Consider the following 17,645-nt stretch of genomic DNA (forward strand, 5'->3'; position numbering starts at 1 on the left):
TCAAAAATGCAACAAATCCTTTGTCCATACATTAAGAGAAGACAGTTATTCATTTTATCGCGAATTCGTGTACACTACCAGCCAAAAGTATCGGACCAGGTCTGGTAATTAAAGAAAAGAGATAAATATTATCCTACAAAGATTTTATAAATGTAATTTTTTTAAAATGATTTGTATTCCGTAACTATTACTACACCGTAATAAAATAATGCGTTACTGTTACACCAATCATGAACTTCTGGTCCCATACTTTCGGGCGTTAGTGCACAAGCGATTACAAATCATAATGGCAAAGGTGCACTTTTTTTCATTGTTCCTCTATATTCATTCATATTTCGTCCAAAAACATAAAGAATGTCTTTCCACCATGTACAACGAAAAATATTTCTGAAAGCTATCGTATTGCTCTAGCCACCCCGAAAGGGAAGAATTTTTCCCGAGCGATTTCGCAGCACGTTCGCAGCCCTTAGGTCTCGGTATTTAGTTTCTGTTCGGCTGGGAACTCTGCTAATTCGACCCGGAGACCGGATACTTTCTTTCAGTTCGGAATGAATCTAATCTAGCGATCCCAATCCCAATCCCCATCCCCTACCCCCACCCCCCGCCCTCGAACGAACGATCGTTTCTTGTTACGCTCGAGCGGAATGGCGCGCGCTGGTCGTGCCGTCGCGCGTGGACCGGTTCGGATTTTTCAGACGTCGTAGTCGGAGTAGAAAACTTTACGGAAATGGAAAAAGTCTTGGAGGAGCGGATTCCTTCCACGGCCGCCTCGGGGAGAACGTTGGCAGAGGGGAGGGGGATGGTTATTCTTGCTTCTCTCCGGCGGACCGGCAAAAAGTCGATACGCCACTGCGGCGGATTTTCAACGACCGAGGGGGTGGTGCTGGTGACTTTCACGGAGGGTTGCGATCCATGGTGCACCGAGGTGGTGGACGCTGCAAGACCTCCGGATCTTTGTCAGCAACCAGTCCGATAGAGAACAGAGGTATTAGGTTCTCTTCCATGGATTCTTGCGTTTCTTTTGTTCGAATAGTTCCCTTGAATTCATCGATTCGAAAGTTTGGGGATAGAGAAGTTAACTGCTTCGTATTTGCCCAAGATCATCATTACGGACAATGGGATGACCGTAGATGGTACGATATATTTACGATTTTTATTTTAACTCTATAAACCTGAAAATTGATACTAAACCTACCGAACCCTTCAGAAAGGTAAGAATTAGAACGTCGAAACCGGTGATTTGATTGGTCGTGATAGATTTAGTGTTAAAGAGTTATCAGTGAACTGCGGAAGTTTATGCAAATCCAAAATTTCAGTAGATTAGTACTTAAAAATTCAACTGGAAGAGAAGTTTGAATTTTACCAGTAAAAACTTTATTATGTTAATAGAAGAATCTCGGAGCGCAAAAGGTTAAATCGGTTTGAACGTATATTAATTGAAGGTTGTATGCCAATAGACAAGACACGGAAAAGGAATATTTGTAAAATATACGTCGATCCATAATACCATGTATCCACAGACCGTTCAATCTTCCCGTAGCATAGTGTACCATTTATTTCCGTTTTTCAAGAAAAAAACTTTCCCGTTACAAAGTACCACCCTTCCAATCCGAATTGCCATAACTTTAAGCTGATTTCACACTTGGGCGTATCATTCACGGTGTCTCATCCGTGCAAATACGTTAGCGAGAAACTTGCACAAACATCCCAAGATACACATTCGTACAGACACAACCGGGGGCAAGGGGAGAACTTTTTCTGCAAACTTGAATCGTGTGGCTGCTGGCGGCAAAGCTTGTGTGTATGTATGTGTGCGGTTAGACAAGGGCGCGCGTCTGCGCACTATGCTGGATTTATTTAATTTACTGGCCACGCGAGGGCAAAGTGCAACCGTGGCTCAACTGTCTCTCTCTTTTTGCACACAGTAACGCAGCCCAAACAATATGCATATTCGCTACCCTTGCGTTTGTACAGGAATAAAACGGGCGGGAGTGGCGACCACACGTGTAGCTTAAAAAAGTAGCAGGAGCCGTCGAAAAAAGAACTCTGATACTCTCGAGCGGTTAACACCGGTGAGAATTGTCGAGATAATTCCGTGAACTTTCGCAAGCCGGTCGTTGAATTAATGAAAAAAGGGCGGGGTTGGTGTGAGTTTCTTGTGCAACGGTAATTAATACATATTTCAGTACTTACGATTTTAATTAAACAATCCTGCTCCTCCGTCTGCTCGTCGTAGTTTCGTTTTTCATCCGGAAAAAAGGAAGACGAAACAAAGCTACGCTTTTCACCCTTTCCAGGGGGTAAATACGTGACCGGCGAACAGAGAGAGAGAGAGAGAAAGGGAGAGAGAAAGGAAACCCGATAGACAGAGCGATTGTGGCGCAATGCCGTCGTTATCTCGCATTTTTTCCGTCGTCGAGAGCTCTCTGTTTCCCTCTCCCTTCATCCCCCCCCCATAACCCCTCGTTTCCATCCTTCGTCAACCCTTAGCTCACGGAGAAATACGGACAAAGAAAAAGACGACAAAATGAAGGGGAACAAGCGAAACGCAGTGAAAACGAACCGACAGGGGTTGACGGGGTGGTTCTGGGAGGGGGGGGGGCGAAAGTAATCGAGGGAAAGACACGACGGAGTGTAGAAAAATTGCAGGGGATGCCAGTGTAACTTTGTGAAGCGACAGGAACTCGCTGTGTCGAAATTAGTGGTGGTGTCGGTGATCGGGTGACCGTTTTTTCCCTTGAATTAGGTATACCGATCAAAATGCACAGAGTTAGACCGGTGCTGCGAGCAGAATAAAACGGAAATCGATTGAGAAAGGTCAGAGGGAAAAACGGGACGGTCTGTGAACCTGAGAGGGGTAGGTAGACCAAGAAGAAAAAGAACACCAGGAGAGGGTTGCAGTTAAACGGTGGGAGGGATGGCGGTGGGGGAGGTGGTCGTTCGCCAAGATAAGGAAAGAAAATTAGAAAAGTACGACGTTACCAAGAAAGACCGTTGAAAAATCCTCGAGAGCCAGCATTGAAAAAGCAACGGAAGAAAACGGCGTATTGGGAGTTGGGAGGGGGTTGCGTGGCCGGGAGGAGAGAAAATTAGGAAGATTGTAGATGGAGGAATAAAAGAGCAAAGGAATCCTGGTAAAGGTGAGACGGAAGGTAATGAAAATGGCGAAAGAAAGGGACCGCTCAAGGGGGTGGTGGGGAAATGAGAGAAAATCGGCACGTCTTGCAAACATCGACGCCGAAAAGAGAGAGCGGAAACGGCGGGTCTCTGGTCGGCGTGTAATTGCAGCGAGAAAGTGACCTACCGAAACGGGGACACGGTACGTGACACACGAAAAATTGGATAATGCGAATTGGCGGTAACGACCATTGTGGAGAGAGGAGGACGTTGGGAGGGGGGGTTGAAACTGGAGGGTGGTTGGGAGTCGAATAAAATCGCGAGCAACGATGTGTACGTGGTCCTGGTTGGGCTAGAAGCGCGGGTTGGGGGGGGGGGAATGAGCAACGACGAAATGGCGCTACGCCGATTGCGTTGTAACGCGGCCGGCAAAAATGCTGTTGTTAATGTATATCATTGCTGACGCCCGTGGCGGCCGGACGGCATTATTTTTCGGAACATTTCGCGTCGCATCTGCGACATCTCCCCTTCCCCCCCTTTCCTCTTTCCACCGATCGTACATTCTGCGAGTGACACCTCGCGTCACGGGCAAGTGCACGCTGGGAAATTGATAATTCGGCCTAGTTCCGGCGAAACGTTCAATCGTTGTCTAGACAAGAGGGGATTGTTTTTCGAGATGTCGATGAATATTCTCACGGGAATCGAGAATTCTTCGATCTTCAGAATTTAATAATCGTGACGGCTATACAGTGACTTACAAATTTGTTTATCGAAGGGGTTGTATTTTGTTGACCAAATTACTTACCGAGTTTTATTGCATGGTCGAGCAAAGTTGATAAAAAGAGAATGCTGAGAGTCTTATTTAAATGACCCACTCGAATATCTACGAAGCTATTGATGACATTAAAAAATGTTTCAGACAAAAATTAAACGGTATCAGTGGGCACACTTTCTGATGTGTGTAATTTTATTCTGTATGAACGCGTAGAGGTCGTTTGAAGGTCAAATTTGTTGATGTTTTTAATGGAATTAAGTCACTTATGGCGAAGTAGTATACGGTTCTATTTAAAAAAACAAGGTTGACCTTCGTGTGACCTTTACGCGTCCACATAGAAACAAATCGCTCACATCAGAAAGTGTGCTCCCTGCTACCATTTGACTTTTGTCTCAAACATTTTTTAATATCATCATCTACAGGAGGGGGAGGCACCCTGTATATATTACAGGTTTGCCTACTGATTTCCAGTTTACTTTATTCTATTCCCGTAAAAACTACACAAAGATATCTATGATTGTCAGGATGGGTTAACCCCTTAAACCTGTCGTGTTTCTCTGCGATTTCCTGCCTATTCGTACCTATTCAGTGAACACAATGTTACCTTATCATGCGCCCAATTCTATACATCATTTCAGCATTTTTCTTTATTTCGTCGTTCCCTTAATAAATCAAGCATTGCAGTCACCAACGTCTACCGTCCACCATGGGTAGCAAGTCGAAACAATGTTTATCGAAGCTTAAGATCGGAGAACCTCTGACTCAGGTTTCAACGAGTAATTTCCGCCACGATTATTCAACCCTCCCTCCGGCAATGCCCACGCGTTGTAAAATTCCCCGGCGGGTTCGTTAATGTTCCCTCGAAGAAAAAGCTCCCAGGCGATAATCCCAAGGCTCGAGCGTCGGCTAAGAAACGTTTATCTGTTCGGTTGCGCGAGCTTGAATAATTATCGAGTGCTCACGGAACCAACGTGGCGGTATGCACGCTCGTGTGAACGGCGCTGCAATTATGGAAAGTTATCGGGTTGTTTGATTACGGACTGGGGGGGAAGGGGGTGTCCAGGGAGACCGTACACTTTATTGACAGGCTTAAGACGCTAACTTTTCCATTAGGAGATACTAGACCCGGCTGGTTACGTTTTCCCTACCCTGTATGGAGGGGAAAATAAATCTTCCCAGCGCATCCCCGTGGCTCGGAGGTTCGACGAGAAACACTTTTTAAAATTGCGTTCAATTATTCAGGCTCGTTCCGCCCCGGCGAGAGAAAAAAAAGCATCCCAGGGGCCACGATGATGCAGTGGTACTCGGTGTAATTTGTAGAAATAAAAATTTCTTTCACTACCGTATCTAATGGATTGAAATCCACCGCTCGTTAATAGAAATAGCAAAGGTGCTGTCGTACCTTTTTGTTCTATTCTCTTTGGAGATATTCTAGTTTTTCGGAGATGGAAATTCAGAGCTATGGAGAAGTGTAATGTATCGTTCAGTACTCCAGATTCAAAATTTAACAGATCAAATGGTCAAAAATAAATTTCTTTTATCTTCCAAAGAACGCGAACTTATTAACCATGGAACATTCGTGCCACAGATTATTGTTCATCTCAGACCTTTACCTATCATCATTCTCAATCAAGAGTAGAAACAAAATTCCCTGAAAACTCAGATTTTCATAAAGATGTTCAGAATACTGTTAGTAAATAACGACCTCATCAAAAAGGATCTTCAAAATTGATAAAAATTTGTTCATGTATCCATGAATTGACTTTGTAAATTTCGAAATTTTTGATCATTCGACCTAAACAAGAACTGCTGAATTGTTGTTGCGGACCACTTGTGCGTCTTTTGGGTATCAATCGAAATATGAGAAAAAGCGTTCGAAAAATTTATAGAATAATTCCACTTAAACTGCAATCGTCCCCGAATCGACGGAAACTGGTCTTGTCCCTCTTACCCCTCCCCCACAGGAACGATACTCGTCCTCGTATCGTTTTCATTCGTGGTGATAAATATCACTTTTACGACCTCTCACTTCGTTTATCATTCGTGGTGATAATAAAATGTCGCTCTTACACAGGGCTATCCCTAAAAAAAACCGAACTCTCGAGAGTCGTACTTTTAGCTTGGAAACGGGCATAGTTCTTTCTCTCTCTATCCCTCTTAGTCGACACGTTTACGAAATGAAGCGTTCGAGAATATCATCGTCTAGGCGAATGATTTCGGTGGTGATCGAAAACAAAGAGAAAAGTTAGTTGAATTGCATTAGCAATGAAAATAATTGGTCGGTGAAGAGCGGGTGAAATGCGTGGAAAGCAGAGAAACTTCCCTCGAACAACAGGGACGCTTGTTCTCTCTGTTAAAGGCGCGTACTTCCAATGTACACACGGTGCTCTAACTCCGTTGCGGCTGGCCTGTCAGGAGTTATTCTACTGCTTGCAATTCAGGTCCCGTTTCGCCAACATCGTCCGACTACAATGCTATCCGACGGTCAAGATTATAAAATCGGGACAATCGATTTATCCACGGGACGGATGAATCGATGCTCTTTCGTTCGGACTGGACAAAGGGGACAGTAGCTTGATTGTATTCTCAATTTTAGACATTCGATTAATGTCTCGTAAGTGATATGGTCGACAGTGGCTTTTATCAGGGCACCATATAGATTTTTCTTTATTCTTATACGTTGTATGGATTTAAATATATTGATTTAGACAACATCGTTAGACGTGATAGATCCCTGATCGATTACCGACTGATACGTAGGAAGGGGGAGCCATAACAGCCAATAGCTGATTAGACTTGTTTCATGGATTTCTTTAGTTGTTCCAAAACCGTCATTGAATGAAGACTGTATAAATGTTCCCAAGACTGTACAGATACCAGTTAAACAATAAAGTTAGTATATACAGTTTTATCAGTACTTTAGCATACTATAACAATATTATGAAATGTTGATTCACAGAATTCTTAATTGAATTTGTAAGGTAGGATGTGTGACGAAATGTGGCGCGAATAATTAAAAGAAATGCTGGTAGATCGGCGTAGAAGTCAACAAACACGACGGCATGTATCTCACACCTATGAATTTGTTTCGTGCTCGAACACACCGTAAGTTCGATGGTATGTGTATCGAATGGAATTAACGATCCTCTTAAATTTAATATAACACACGCAACAATAAAAGCCTCTCTCGGGTTTGGAATAAAGTTACCTTAATTACTTCGGCAATAAAGGAGCACTAAAGGAAATGAATGGCCGCCCAGTTTATACGTAACGAGATTTATGGGGACTTCAAATAACAAATGGGCAATAATTAACATGCAGAACATTAGTGAGTTATTGCTCCTTTGTCCTATTTGACATGCTGGCGTTACCGCTGTTCTTTTATGGTAGGTTCTAAATCAATTGTTAACACGTTTTACGGCGATGCGCTTGGTTGTTTACTGAATATTAATAAACACAAGCATTACAGGTTTAAATAATTAGGATTTCGAGACAGATATGTTTAACAGTCCTCTTGTAATAACGCATTCATTGATTCTACAGAGTAAATGATATTGTCTGATACATCATAGACTAATACTACTTGCATCAGAAAATTCTGTATCAATCACAATAAGACGCCAACTTCAGGTCGCCGATTTTAATGAAAATTTGAGGACACATACTAGGATTTTTCTTCATTATAAATTGTTGGGGCCCTCTCCTCGTAAGTTACATAATTGGACAGAAACATATACCACTGTTACTACTATATCATTTTGATTAACAAGTAAACACACCGAAGTGATCACCGATTTTCATGCAACTCGGTGAGAAAGTAGTTCTCATAAAAATAGTTGACACGTATTTTTTTTGGTTGCTATTACCAATATTGAAAGAGTAAACACAGTCCTCAAAGTTAGAGGTGTGAATTTAGTCGAATATCTTTTTTTACAGTTAAATACTATACGAAATTTCATTCCCCTTTTAACTTAAAGGGTTAAGTTCTAAGATCAGCTTCTTCACATTTCTCTTTTCCAAAAGCATATCCCAACTGGCCTGTCTAGCAAAATTCTATTTCATTCTACTTGCCCGGCTGGTTTCTCCACGTTCACCAGTACGAATTACGTTTCCGTGGAACACGTTGACGTTCGCGAGCACGAGGAATGGGATCGAATATTGTGGTTCTGTCAGCCAGACGCGGAAATTTGATCGACAGAACCCTGCTCCCGGCATAATTTCTCTGATGGGGGACGTGCGTTCGAATCTCGAAACGCAAAGGGGGCACAGAAGAAACAACGAAGACGTTAGGCACCGTTCGCCAAGTCGAGAGAAACGGAAACTAATTGTTGGAAATTCTGCCACGGCGTTACCAGTTTACCCAGTTGGCACACCGGAAGTTCATTACGCGTTTCCAACATTTCGTTTTCTCGCCTCCAACTCCCTTTTACGCCAGATTTAATTCACAGCCGCGAAGTGGTTAAATTTCCCGCATTATTCTGTCAGGGGACACCGTGAACGGCTATGGTCCCGTCTACGTTGAAGGTGTTACCGTGGGAAACTGGAGAGTATATAATTTTTGACAGACTTTAACCGGGGATATAGGGGTGAACTGGACTAGAACTCTCAGTTTTTTACCCATGATTCCCATTCCACCTTGTACGAAGGGGATCACGAGACGCTGAATGAACCGCTTGCCGCGGTTAATTTAACACGTTGGCTCCCACAGTGAAAAAAGTCGTACGTAGCCAGACACAATTTATTTCGTTTTTTTAAGGGCTCGTGACTAGTCAGCAAACCAAAGAAAGGCGATATTTGGGAATGGGGTTGAAAGAAGTAATGGACTTTTTTTGTACTAGTGCTTTATTCAAAAATGCATATATTGTGCTACTTATTGTAGTTATGTTTGTACCAAAATATTAAAAAATGGATGAGTAACAGCGACTCTCCCGGAAACAATTTTTAAACACATTTTTCAGCGAACATTATTGAATGAAATCGAGCGTTATTGATTTGAAATGAAAAATTTTAGAAGATTCTGTTAATATATGATTTTATTCAATAGGTGAACAAAGGGTTTTTGTTTCTGATGATAACTCTTTTTTTAATTCACGAAAAACTTAACGTTTAAGCATCGAAGAACCCCTATTTCAATTTCCAAAGATCGCCTTGTTTTGGCTTGCTGACTAGGCGTGACCCTTTAATCCATAAATCGTTGACAATATGTGCGTTTAGATAACAGAGGCTGTCAGTCTTGTTTTCAACTATACTGTGTTATTAATTTTATGCAAACATTTTGTAACGGTATTAAAATAATCCAGCCTGTTTGCAATGTACGTGTCACCCATATTTTGGTGAATGTGTTAATGCGGTACGCGGCACATAAATCCCCGTTTCGTTGAGGAGCATTTTTTAAGACACGGCTGTTTTTTCTCACCCTTTATCCGGACAAAACGAGCCGCTCGTTCCCGGCGTACAACTGATGCGGAAGTTCGCCCTTTCCCTCGTCAAATATTGAAATTGACGGACGTGGCGACCGGGGTGACCGGGGTTATTTTTCGAATTTCCGTGATTCGTGGCCCTCGTTCGCCGGCGAAGATTTCGTAAGAACTTTATTTCTCGATCCTCTTGTAGAATCTTGAATTTTTACCTCCATGTTCGTTCACCATTCGGGACTAGGGGAATCATCAAAAATATCTTCATTACTAAGCCACGTAGAAACACAAATGACAGATTATAAGTGGATTGCGGAAGTTTATGCAAATTCAGAATTTCCGATGCCAATATCTGAAAACTCAAATGGAGCAGAATTTTGAATTCTGTACTAGGAGCTTTATTACGTTAATAATAACAACATATAAGTAGTATTAGAATTTATTCAAATCTTTGTCTTATTTCATTTTCCAAATTAACAATCACAGTCTACATAATATGTCTGCCTGAGCCCAGAAACAATTACAAGTTAGTAGTAGCGTGCACACCAAACGAATTAAATGGTATACAGTAAATCATCGATGAATGTTCAGACGTTATCCCCACATTCACGTTTAATCAATGCAATACATGCAGAGCCGGAGAACACAACGCATGTCCAAACATCGATCTGTGAAATTTATATTATTAATGTAATGTATGCAAGGATACGCGGACTTGTAGGTGATCGTTGAAAATTATCTCTGGAGCTACCCGGCATTTTTTGATCGGGTAAAAACGGAAGTTACAGTATATTTACTATTTTATCTAAAAGTAATTAAGACGTACTGTATTTCTTTTACTCATAATTAAACTGTGGATTTGTATGTAAATTCAGATTTTTATAGATTAATTTACTGAATTAAAATTATGTCACAGATATGTTTCTATTATTAACGGTTTCGTTAGGTCCAAAGTGAAGTGAAATTCAGTCTCATAATTTTGAAATAACGATTTAAGGGTATGGGCGTTAAAGGGTTAAATGTCCCCTTCCCTTGCGTGTTCCACGTTACCATCTTCTTAGTTGATTTTCCATCAGAATCGATAACATTACGATCTATTCGCCGTTGATTGCGTTCCAGCAGTTTTCAGCGGTGTCTTTCTCCTCAAATCGATCGTGAAACGATCCGAATACGGAGACGCGAGGCGAACGTCGTGATCCGGAATCCCCTAAATCTGATTCGATAACGGTACAACGGACAGGCGATTTACTCGGCCCCGTTGCCGCACAATGCTCTTTACAAATAAATGATCAGCCCGTTTCAGCCAGGATCGTCCGATTCCACTTCCTCCCATCTCCTGGCGAGTTTCGATCTCCGTTAAATATTTGATCGGCCACCGAAGTTCTGGTCAACCATTCGCGCGAAAGTGCTTCGCCGCGCGGTCTGTCCGACGCGAAAAAAGAAGCATAACCGCGCGTGAACGGTTTTTACCCAGCCTGGAGCCAGGACGCGAGCGCGCTATCCATTTAGCACGGCGTTAATTCAGAATTCATGAAACACGTGACGGGAGATCAGGATTCCATTTCCCTTCGACTACCCACCTCCCTTCCCCCTTTTAGCTAGCGTTACCAATCTCTTCGTTTCGCCTCTCGCCGATCTTCGTTCCGGCCATCCCCCTTTCGATCCACCACCTGTCATGACAGTCTCGTTTCCGCGCACGCTCACACCGACACACAGACAGGCTATTCCGTGTGGGTCGCGATCCTATCTGAAAATGAGAGACGAGAGGGAATCCCTGACTAGACGATTGAAAAAATGACCCCTGGCTTGGTTTTTCTCGTGCTTCGTATCGAAAATTTCCATATGACGGTCATCTCGCAGAAAGGTAATGTTTGATTAAGTACTGGGTTTGGAATAACGTGTCTCATATGCGATGTCTGCCTTTTTAGGCCATTGGTGAATTGATTATACAGTGACTCCTTCGATTAATGCGACACGAAGAACTGATTCCTCCTGTGGAACCAATCATAACAGTCTCACGTCAGTCGTTGATTAAATTTCAACCTGTGTGGTCAATGTAAGATAAAGCGAGAATCTCAGATCTCTCTGATGTTTAACTCTGATGTTTAATGGGTGACAAATACATTGCGATGAGGCTGGATTATTTAAATACCGTTTTGAAATTTTCGTGTAAATTTGATTTCGCAGTATAATTTAGAACAAGATCAATAGCCTCTATCAACTGAACGCAAATACAGTGACACACACATTTGTTTACAGACTTCTTAAATAACAATTAGGTATCCAAACTTTTTATACAATTTTATTTGTATGTCTTCCTTATCATTACACTTATCGTCCGTTTGCAATAAACTTTTCTTAATTTCGAAATAAAATTTGCATTCTGGTAAATATAGGTGACAGCCTTTCGTGAACAGATATGCGAGTCACTGTAGTTTCAACGATTTATGACTTTAAAAAACGAAATAAAGTGTGTCTAGCTATGTACGGTTTTTTTCACTGCGGCAGTCAACGTGTTAATAACCATTATTAACTCAATGGTCACGTGCCTTTCAGTACAGATATTAAATTCTACAGTAAAAAGAACCAATAAATTCCTCTAAACTTTGCACCATTATTTTCGAGAACGTTCGATATATCGAATGACTCAGCACAGTTTCGATCGTGTTGCTCTCACATCCAACATTCGATCACATAATCCACGGAAACGTAAGCTACAACCGTAGAAAATCGCAGCCCGAAAATTCGTCTTAGTTTCCATACACGGAATTCCCAACCCCCTTCCCCCATCATTTGTCACGTCGCCTCGGCGGGCTACTTATTTGTACACGTCCGTGTGGCCGTATCCCGCGACGATAGAACGCAACTGCGCTCCCGAAATTTACCAGTCTACGAATGATCGATTCACGGAAGGGGGTCAGCTTGCTCCGATGAGATACATTAGTCCTCGCGCGCCCCGTTACCTACCCTCTCCCGTGTTCTCATCCCCACCATCGCATACACATACGCACATATATGCACATACACACCCACTATATTTCGTACGTTTAGCCCTTTAACGGTCAGACCCTTAAATCGTTATTTAAAAATTATGAGACTGATATATACAGAAAATCCTCGATAAATGTTCGAAGGGTCCTCGGCACTAAACATTAGATATTTCATAAACTAATGACCATACGCTGCTGAAACAAGTATCATTGGCTTCAGAATTCGAAGTTCTATCAGCGTGCTAAATCTGATTAAACAGTCAGCGTTACATTCCCTCCGTGTTAGTGTCGAGGAGATTTCCAACACTCATCACGGATTTCCTGTATATGTTGTATCTCGTCATTTTAAAGTGGGAAATAACGAAATTAAACAGACCTATTTTTCATAATTTATTTTCTTTTATTTATCCTCGGAGGGAATACTTGAATTTCTCACCTACACACCTGAAGATCTATTTCACACCAATGAAACTCCAGAGCCTTGCTGGCAAAAGTTAGATATTAACCAACGACAGAATTTGACGCACTTTTAACGTGACTGTGTTGTAATCCCAGGAGTTAAAGGGTGAGGCGGCTTGGTTGCAAGGGTTGTCTCGATCGCCAAACGTCTCTCTTCGTGCCGAAATCGGCTGACTGAAGGAAGGAAGCGCGGAGGGGGTGGGGGTAGGTTCCGCGATATTACACCGTCCGGAAAAGTAATTTACGACGTCGTTCGGATTTCATCTGGATGGTCTTCGGAATCGAACGATTCATGAAGCTAGATAAAAGCCCCGTAGTCCCGCTTCCCTATACACAATTTTTCTCTGTCAGCCAAGCGAATCGCTATCGGGGCGGCGGGAGGGGGTGGGAAGTGGGATGTCCGTTTTCTGTTTTATACGCTGAGTTTTCCGCGTGGACCACGCAAACACGCTTTTGGAAACGGTAGCTTCCAGATCGATTCTACGCTGGGCCAAGGTTCGAGGCAATGTAATTTGGTTTCACTGGGGGAAAGACGAGGCGGGTGTTCGGGAGACAGTTTCACTCGACGACGAGACAAAGCGGCAAGTTTAAAGCCTCTGTTGCAAGCAGTTTACACGCGGTGGTAGCTGTTGAACGGTCCTGGCCCCCATCCCAAGAAGGTGGGTTCAGCTACCGCGTGAAGTTTACGTGGGGGTAACAAAAGAAGCTCCCTTCCTGTGAACTCACCGGATAGAAGTCAGCGCAATTAGAACGATTAAACTTGCCGTGTTGCGAGAATGGCGAGAACGAATCGGTCACGGTACCCGAGGCAGACGTCCCCCCAGCAAAATGAAATTTAATTAAACCTCGCGTCTAACTGTGGACTTGTGTCTGTATCTTCCATTGTGCTCAATCGTTTAATCGAAAGTGTTATAAATGTTTCAACATTTATTAATGTATTAGGTAATTTACGTTAGTAAAGTTATACACCTCTGCTGTACCAGCAAGTTCGGTAGAAAACTGCGAAGTAATATATAGGCAAGGATAATAAATTGCACTCGACGGTCTTTGGACCAACGTCCAAACAGTAGTTTTAAGGGGTCATTCTACTTTAACGGCCGACAAAGTTGAGCTATGTCTGGGGATTTTCTCCACATTGAATACAATATGTAATCAAATGCATCTTGTTAGTACTTATTAAACTACTTATAAGTAATATAAAAAAATTTGCAAAAACGATTGTATTAAATTTTATGTTTTTCCTCAGCATGAAAGTGACATCTAAAGAAAAGGTATTTCCATGGTGTAGGTAATATCTCAGCTAAGACTCATCTGATACAAAAATTAGAAAGAAAAAACTTGAAATACGATAAAATTATTTTTGCAATTTTTTCATATTATGTATAAGTAGGTCAGTACATACTAACAAGATGCATATGATTACATATTATATTTGTGGAGGAAAAACAAAGAGACAGTCCTGTTCAGTCCGACGTGTACCACAAATTCGTGAAAATTGATTAATCATTGTGGATCACACCTGGCCAGTTCCCCTCGTGAATAATATTCTCGTGAAGCTCACGCGGTCCTCGTCATATTCTTGCCACCCGACCACTCGAACAACCCCCCTCTGCGCGATAGTTTTCCCGCGTAAAGTGTTGCCACTCGAACCAGAAGCCAGATAACCCATGAACGCGTCACTCAATGGCGCGCACGATATCTCTCGGAAATTCCGGATAAATCTGTCGGTGAGCGAGTCATCGTGGCCCAGGCGATATCTGCGCTAGCACGCACCACTGAAATTCCCGCGTATCTATTCCACGCTCGAACACGAAGTGCCTATCCAGGCAATTTTTTTTTCCTCTCTATGCTTGCCTGCCCCCTCAACCCTTACGGGGGTCACCCTGTTCAAGCTGTCATAATTGCATTCGGCGATTGACACGGATCGAACGTGGATCGTATCGCTTCGATTCGAATCCAGTCGCTCGTCGTGAATGGGATTCCGTCGAGCTAGCCGCGATTCGAGGGGGTACAATAACGATTATGGTTACGGTAATGGAGAGGGGGTGGGGATGGTAATAATGGCCGGTGAAACACGCACGACTCCATTTTTGACGGCCTCGGGTACCAGCCTGTCGTTCTGATACGTGGAACGACGGAGTATAAAGGATTCGTGGAACATTGTCTCTGCAATTTCAATGCGTCGTGCTTCGAATCGCAAGTCTGTAGGGTTCTGTCATTCTTTTTATCGTACAGAACGCGAACGTACCTTCGGGAGGATTCGATTGATCGGGAATCGAATGAAGATATTTTCCAGGGGACTGAATATCAGGAGTAATTAGGCTAAGATGTATTCATTGTTAACGCGATTTTGGAAAAAATGATGAGGATCCGTGCACGTACTGGGCGGATGCACCAGTGAATGGACATTATACAGGGTGCAACAAAAGTATTGCAGGTCCCTGAAATGGGTCACTCTGTAAAAACTGAAGGACTTAGAACGAAATCATGTAAAATATCATGGTAAAAATTTGTATTTTTTCTTTTTTATTTCATTGATTACATTTTTCCTGCATTTCAAATTGTAATCTATACATTTTAAAATGAAGTATAGATATAAAAGAATTGAATTTTCATGTGCCAAATATCTCGTAATATTATTATCATTTAAAATTTGACTTCAGCAGTTACAAAATTTCTTAAGTATTCATTGATTGGTGCGTTCATCCTATATTGTATAAGCATCTCAGGGTCCAATGTGAGGCAACTGCGACGGCAAAAGCTGAGGACTGGAGCAGTGCTCGTGACGTTCTGGAACGCGCTGCGAGTAACGGGCAATCGAGTCTAGCCTTGTTTCATGAGCGGGGAATTGAATGTCAACCTTGTTCGCGTACACGTCGACGGTCTTATTCCGTGAATTTCGTTTCAATCAGCCTCACCTCGATCCACCACACGGAGCTGGAGGTGATGGCGTAAACACGAACGAACGACGGTGATGAAAAGTCAGCGCAAGAACGCCTGATGACAATAACCCGCCGTGGTCTTATGTAACACGGGGATACGAAATGTTAGCGAAAGTTCCGCCGTCGTCGCCGTCCCCGCTTAAATGACACTGTGCAAGTGACAGGTTCCAATTACCAGCATCAAACGTTTTCACGCAACCGGATAGTTTAATAACGCGCGACGACGCAGCGATATCCATCCAATGGAAACACCGGGTAAGCCCCTTGTCTTTTGATCGACTCTGAGCAACCTCGAATTCCACATTGCCAGCGATCAATCCCTGTCAGCTTGTTTCTCGAAGGAACAAAAATAGTACGTCGACGCTTTTACAGTCAATAATTACCCTTACGATGTCGTTATATATACAGGGTGATGGAAGCAAAGGGTTTATAGCTTCTAGGGTAGGTAGTACTTGCTTAAAAAATTCTAATAAACATGTATTGAAAAATTAATATTTTCAAAGTTATAAAGAATTTGCGGTTCCGGTTAAGGCTAATGACTTTCTCGTTTAGAGAGGAAGCAATGGATTACCTTATCATTGCTTCTTTTTTCTGTTTACAGAAAGTTTTCCACGGGTTTTGTTAGTTTCCTTTACAATTTTTTTCATTGTTTTCACACGGTACCGATAGCTCAAAAATGGAGAAAGTCAGTCGCCTTAACCGAAAGAAAAAATTGTTTATAAATTCGAAAATATGAATTTTTCGATTCATGTTTATTAAGACTTTTTTCATTATTTGGTGAGTACTATCTACTCTAGAAGTTGAAACATTTCTTTGTTTTACACTGTGTATGTACGTATATTTTTTTGGCGAATTAAACTCTGTGCCATCGCGATCTGCAGTCAAGAAATCGTTGAATGCTGTTAAACTCTCTTCGTCCTCGAGGCACCGATTATCGCGGCTTCAGGTACACCCAGACTGTGTACGATATAATAGTTAACAACCTCGAACTTCCGGCCCGCACGATACGGGAAATTATCTAAATTCCTTATGGGATGCCTGGTATCGTTCATCGGAAGCTTTTCGAAAATTCGAAATTGCCGCGTTGAATCGATAACTATGCGGGATGGGGACAATAGCGTCCGATATTGAATTAATAAGGGACTCGAATGAAAGTCTCGTAAGCGGCTTCTTCCAGCTAGCTAGCGTTCTCGTTTATTTTCATGTCGGCTTCGAAAAACGGTCGAAACACATTATTTCAATTTTAATTGAAAGAAAAACTAGGTAGCCTATGTCCGGCCAGGACCGCTAGTTTTTACTTTAATACGTTTATAAGTACTGAAAGATACGAATTCAAGACATTTATGTATTAACACACTTTATTTATGAACAAATTTTTTGTTCGTTACTTATCAATCTTTTGTGTAAGGACCTATGATACGAGATGTACGATACATATGGTAAAGTCTGTACAGAAATGTTTCTAGTGACTGTTGGATCTGTGCACGTATTGCCTTAGCCCTTTTGGCTGGGGTAAATGGCCCTTTTCTGGATTCTTCATGGTCCGAGCTATCGAATCCTGTTCGTGTCTTCGATTTTCGTTTGTACTTTCTCCATATGCAGCGGGACATTTCGTAATCTCGTACAATTTTTTTCACAAAATTCTACACAATTCGTACAGATGTGACAGATTCAGTATTTTATTCTGCTAAGTCGTCCAAGTTGACTGTCGTTTCGATTTCGACCTTAAACTACTTAAAAATACCTGAGGAGGGGCACGGGAAAGGGGGATCACTGTCACACTGTGCAACAAACTTTCATCCTTGTTTTATCCAATGATATAAAACAGACTTTGATAGAACGATGACATCATGGAAATATTCGCCAAATACATTGGAACTGATTTTGTGACGCTCGAGTTTTCGTAGATGCGAGGTACCGATTTTAAAGACGTATTCACGTCAAAATT

The 17,645-nt window shown here is 42.2% G+C and overlaps 1 protein-coding gene across 1 annotated transcript in view; it reads left to right on the plus strand.

The window, feature by feature from the left end:
- Positions 1 to 17,645, plus strand: part of LOC107185984 (disintegrin and metalloproteinase domain-containing protein 10-like) — a 178,742-nt gene that overhangs the window by 16,930 nt on the left and 144,167 nt on the right. The gene's annotated exons all lie outside the window — the stretch shown is intronic.

Source organism: Dufourea novaeangliae, unplaced genomic scaffold, assembly GCF_001272555.1.
Source record: "Dufourea novaeangliae isolate 0120121106 unplaced genomic scaffold, ASM127255v1 scaffold54, whole genome shotgun sequence".
NCBI lineage: Eukaryota > Metazoa > Arthropoda > Insecta > Hymenoptera > Halictidae > Dufourea > Dufourea novaeangliae.